Below are 6,407 nucleotides of genomic sequence, written 5' to 3' on the forward strand. Positions count from 1 at the left end.
TTTTTTTTTACTCTCCTTCTCAAGAATATTTGTGGACATTTTCTTGGATAGGGATAGTCAAGTGATGTACGCACGCAACGATGTCGTTTTTTGTCTTTATTTAGTACCTTTTTTCCACAGTTGACTTGGCATTTGTATTATTTAGTTTTTTTTCCCATATTTAGTCTTTTCTGTATAATTAATTTTCTTTTTCTTAAATTAAGAGTATATCATGCAAGCATCATGCTTATTTCAATAAAAAAAATTACAACTTTATATAGTGAGATGAACAAATAAAAATATTATAAGATCAAGTGTCACAATTTCATGCAAAACAATCACATTATATGATCAAAAATTTATATATCAGATATCAATGATTTTTGTATTATAACTTTAAACTTTTTAAATTGTGCATAACCGGATATAGCATACTTCAATCGCTCTTCTAGTAGGGATATTTTTTGTTCCCGACAAAAATACCCTGATTTCTAATGATAAACAAATTACTGATTCTATGTAGATTTTAGGTTTAAATTTTTACTTTAATGCTAGCATGGTAGAGCAAGGTTGTAAGGGTAAGATGCAATTCATTTTAAATTTTTACATAAAAAACTAAAAGGTATTTATTAAAAATTATTTTATATATTTGAAATATAATGTGGTAATCTATCTATTTTGAAAAGAGTGCCTATCTTTCTAACACACACATTAAACTACTTTTATATAGAGATTCTTTTTCCACATGTTTTTTATGTGATTACCAAATGAATGATGATATGATTTTCAAGTAATTCTAATATAAAATAAATAATATCCTCAATACTTTCGGAAAAACATGTCGAACAAGATTTGTCCAATACAGTTTATGTAGTTAATTTTGTTTACATGGTACTTTGTCATTCCATAGAATTACCTAGTTAGTGCACATAAAATGGTAACAATAGTAGGTTCTATTGTCATAGAAAAAAATGTCATTCGCAAAAATAATATGTGAACAAATTCTAAAGTATCCGTCACATAAATAGAATAATTTAATATAAAATGGAAAATTAATATATCCTAAAAAAATCTCCTGAAAATCCATAATTCTCCCGTATATATCATTCAAATTTTCTATAAAGTTTGTGTTAGAACTTCTATAACAAATAAAGTAGGTCTCTTGTGATACGAGTCAACACTACCCATATTCACAATAAAAATTAATACTCTTAGCATAAAAAAAATAATTTTTCATTGATGACCCAAATAAGATATCCGTCTCATAAAATATGACTTGTGTGATCGTCTCACACAAATTTTTGCCTAGCAAATAATAAGGAATTAAGGAGGATCCTCCTCATAATTCATGGGAATAATCACGATATAATAAAAATATATTAATAGTTATTTTTTTATTAAGCATTACTACCTATTAATAATTAATTAATATCAGTATATAATCGTTCTTGCTAGAACAATTATATCCTCTCTTTTTCCTAAATTATCTGTTAGTTTGATGGATTCCCTTAAAAAATTAAAGTATTAGGATAATTAAATGTTAACGTATAACTAACTTTCATCTAATCTAATCACTTATATATTAAAGTTATAATATTTATACATTATCGTATGCTATATTTATACAAGATATATATATATATATATATATTAGTTATACGTTAACATTTAATTATCCTAATACTTTAATTAAGATATATATATATATATATATATGTGTGTGTGTGTGTGTGTGTGTGTGTGTGTGTGTATATGTATAAACATATATATACGCACACATATATATAAATATATATATGTTTATATATATACATATATGTACATAAACATATATATACGCACACATATATATAAATATATATATGTTTATATATATATATATATATATATATATATATATATATATATATATATATATATATATATATATACATAAACATATATATACACACACACACAAATATATATATATATACATATATGTATGTATATATATGTGTGTGTGTATATTAGATATTTATATGTATCTATACCAATGTTTTAATAGTTGTACCCCTTATCGAACACGTCTATCTTAAAATAAAGGTCTAACCGATCGGACCGGAACACTGTTATATTATCTAAATAATATTATAATATAATAAATAATATATTTTAAATTACGAAAATAAATATTTTTATATAAATATTAAAAAAATATTTACCAAAATTTATAATCTAAACAACAACATATTGTTCGGATAAAAAATTTGTTTAAATGGGAATGGTTAAATAAAAGCTTTAAAAATATTGATATAATTTTTACAAACTTAAGCCACGTGAGTAGCTTAAGTGAATTCTCCAATCAAACTGTGTTCATAGAGCAACTAACAGATAAATGCGTAAACAACTCAATATACAAAGTTAATAAGATATACATAGATATAGTCGGATTAGATAAGTAAATGATTGAAAGTAAATAGCGATGACAATTTGTTTATGTAAGTACGAAAACTAAGCTTATAAGTCTCCTTTTATTCGTTTCCAGAAGAATTCCACCAGATGATTGGCACAACTTTCATACAAATCCACTTCAATGCGGTTCATCAACTCGATTGGGATGAAACTCCTAGTAACTATTCAAACAGCTTAATCTGTTCATAAACATTTTTCTTATTCTCACAATGCAATAAAGCTTGTATAATCAAAAGATAAGTGAGAACAAAAGTGTACAAAGTGATACTTTAATTATCTGATAGAATTTTTATGTGTGTGCAATTTAAGTTTGAGATAAGATTTTGAGTGATGTTGATAATCAATAATACGATGGATTCAGAGTAGCGGTGGTTAATTGTTAGGTTCATGCGCTTACCACTAGGCCAAAAGCTATAGCTGTTTGCCAATGCGCAACTTTATTTCCTTATACTTATGGAAGCGGAGAGTGCAACTACTTGAATGCTAATGGGTCGGGCTAGACCCATGAGTCCGGGGAGCTACGTGTTTATCTGTTAGTGTTGTCTCATATCCCTTAGAGATTAGGCTTACCTTTTCTCTACCGTCGATCATGTTCTTAGCGGGGACAATATTATCCGTTAAGTTACGATGTCACTCTTTTACGACTCACTAAGCCAACCAGATCAAGCGGGGCAACGTCAGCAGCTTGATGCATGAGAACTTCCCAAAAAGTTACTCATTCCAGTACTACTCTCATTCATATACGCTTAACCCAACAACTATTAAAATAATATTTTTAATAAAGTTCAAAATTCAAATAATCATATATATTTTTAAAAATAAAATTTAAGATTTTAAATATAAAAAACAACTAAATTCTAAAAAAATAGTGAACCTGTTCGACTGGTTTTGGCTGTTAAAATGATTTTTAAATATGATCTAATCGAAACAGTGATAGGTTTTCGATCGAATCGAATGATCCGGTATTACCTGGTTTTGGAAACACGGATATATACTATTAAAAAGGATATATCTCAATATTTAGCTAAATTTTGGTGTTGCATTATTTTTAATTTAAAAATTATCATTCAACTTGGATATATAAATTTGTTCTTGAATTGACTCTTAAAAGAACACATTAAATTTTATTTATTTGACTACTCTTTATTCACATTTAATTTAGTATTACATAATGTTATTAAATTTTCATATTTCATAATTATAGAAAAATCATCGTATTAAATCTTGTGTCATATCTAATTTTATAATTATTATAATAACTACATAAAAATTTGGGAGACAAAAACAATAAATACTAATTCATATAATCAATACATCACACACACAACTTGTATGTCCAATAGCTCATTAATATAATTAAAAAAAAAATTAGAGCGTAAATACTATCCAGAGACAAAACGTAAAGATTGCGACACGTTTCTACCTAGAATGCTAAGCGCATTTTTCTTGCCGAAACCTACCAATATTGCCTAATTTTTTTATTATTAATGTCAATTTAATATTATATATATAATATAAAAGTGGACCCAAATAATTTTTTTTTGTACCCAACCACTTAAATTCATGTCAACCTCAATTATTCATTTTTTGTGGAGATTAGGATCATCCCCACTAAATATTTTTGGATTTAATATATTAATTGGTAGGTAAGTTCCCACGAAATTGTTGTACTTTTTTGAATATAATAATTTCAGTTTTTATTTGTACACATTAGAATGATGCATATCATTTATACAGTAAATATAGACAGAATTAAACCGTTTGTTGAAGAATTAAAGTACATGCGCAGATGTGGAATTCATATGCAATCACATATTAAGACATCTAATCTGAAGAAATTAAAAGTACGAATTCAAGAACAAGAGAATTACGTGGTTCGATCAATATCATCTACATCTACATCTACAGGAGGAAGAACGATTTCATTGAAATGAGTTCCAATTACCAGCTGTACAAACTCAAGACAGATTGAATCACTCTTGTATATATATCTTTCCTTTATAAGCATATATATATATATATATATATATATATATACACACACACACTCTTGAATCGATGTAATCAATCTTGAATCTTCACCGAGAGAGTTGTATTTCTGGAGATATTGGATGAGATTTTCTGATGCGCATCCTTTACTTGTCGAGTGAATCCACTTTTTATATCATCTTGTCTTCTTGAATTGACCAGCATTTTAAGTCAACAAATAATTCCAAATATTAGATAGTCATAACTCAACATCTTGCCACATATTGCCACGTTTAAAGACTCACTCACACATTTGGCTCGCAATTTACACACACACCTGTGGGCGCCTGTCAGGGGCGGATCTAGGATTTTGGCATTGAGGGGGCCACCTTTGCGACGGTTTTCTAGAAAACCGTCGCAATATGACGACGGTTACAATAAACCGTCGCGGAATTTGCGACGGTTTTGTAAAACCGTCGCTAAACCGCAACAGTTTCTATATAACCGTCGCTAAAATTTTTTTTAAAATATTTGGGGGGCTGTGGCCGCCATATAGCGACGGTTGTTGATAAAACCGTCGCGCATTTTGCGACGATTTCCGTCACAACCGTCGCTAAAAAATTTTTTAAAATTTTTTAGGGGGGTCGTGGCCCCCGTTCGCCCTACACTAAATCCGCCCCTGGCGCCTGTCTACGTGGCACGCCCACAACCACACAAAATTTTTTGTTTTGTTTTTTTAAAAAAGGCTGACCAATTCATTTTTGCCTTGATCGGTCCGACATTCGACGCGCTCAGATCGCACTCGTACGCTTGCACACAAGTCAAGCTTTTTTTCCACTGCAAATCGGGCCAATGATTTGCAAAACCCCCATGCGCCTTTGTGCGCGAGAGAGAGCCTCTTGACCAATCATTGTTACACCTCCATAAAGTGTGTACACAATATAAACTTATCTATATCACTTCATTTTTTCCAATGTGGGACAAACCCACCTTTCCAAATTTTCATTCACTCACACGGAAAGCACATAGGCCTAAAAGCTCACTTTTAATCCAACAATCCCCCACATGAATGGGAATTTAAAGTTATACGAAAGGATTCCACTGATAAAGTTCGACAGTTGAGTCTTACATAGGATAAGTAGGTGTTACCCTTTGAACCTTCCTTTGTGAAAGCATATTAATTCTTGACAGTAGACGTGATGTCTTTGAACTGTACATCCGTTTGTGTGAATTGTGATATACTTCACACAAGAATCTCTCTGATACTATTAAGTTGTCATGATTGTGTTCTTTTTGGCCATGAACACACGCCTAGTTCTGCAAGAATGTCTAGAATTGAGCCTTATAATTCATTCGAAGCGGCCCCACTTCTCTCTCACATAGGTGATTCTATATTGCTTCTTATCAGAATCATTAAAAATCGTAAGCTTATCAACATTCACTGTTTCATAATAGGAATGGACTATGGATAACCCCCACAGTGCTTCTCCAAATTAGTGCGATTAGGTTGTCCCATTGAACCTAGTTCTTGGGATCTCCAGTCAGCGTAAGTTGGGTTTTCCTTCACACTAATTTATTCTGTAGGCTTGAGCCTCATTTCCCTTGACGATTTCGCAACTAACTCTCTGTTTAACCCTTTGGTCAGCGGATCCGCTATATTATTCTTTGACATTACATAGTTAACAGAGATAACTCCAGTTCAGAGTAGTTTTCTAATGGTATTATGTATACGACGTATATGCCTAGACTTACCATTATACATTTTATTTTGTGCCCTAGCAATCGCAGATTGGCTATCACAATGTATGCTTATAGCCGGCACTGGTTTTTCCCATACTGGAACATCTTCTAAGAAGTGACGCAGCCATTCAGCCTCTTCAGCACACTTGTCAAGAGCTATAAACTCAGATTCCATTGTGAATCTGGCTATTACAGTTTGTTTAGAAGATTTCCACGTAATTGCTGCACCTCCTAAAGTGAATATAAATCCACTTGTAGATTTTGAG

This window comes from Primulina eburnea, chromosome 3, assembly GCF_022965805.1.
Source record: "Primulina eburnea isolate SZY01 chromosome 3, ASM2296580v1, whole genome shotgun sequence".
NCBI classification, from domain to species: domain Eukaryota; kingdom Viridiplantae; phylum Streptophyta; class Magnoliopsida; order Lamiales; family Gesneriaceae; genus Primulina; species Primulina eburnea.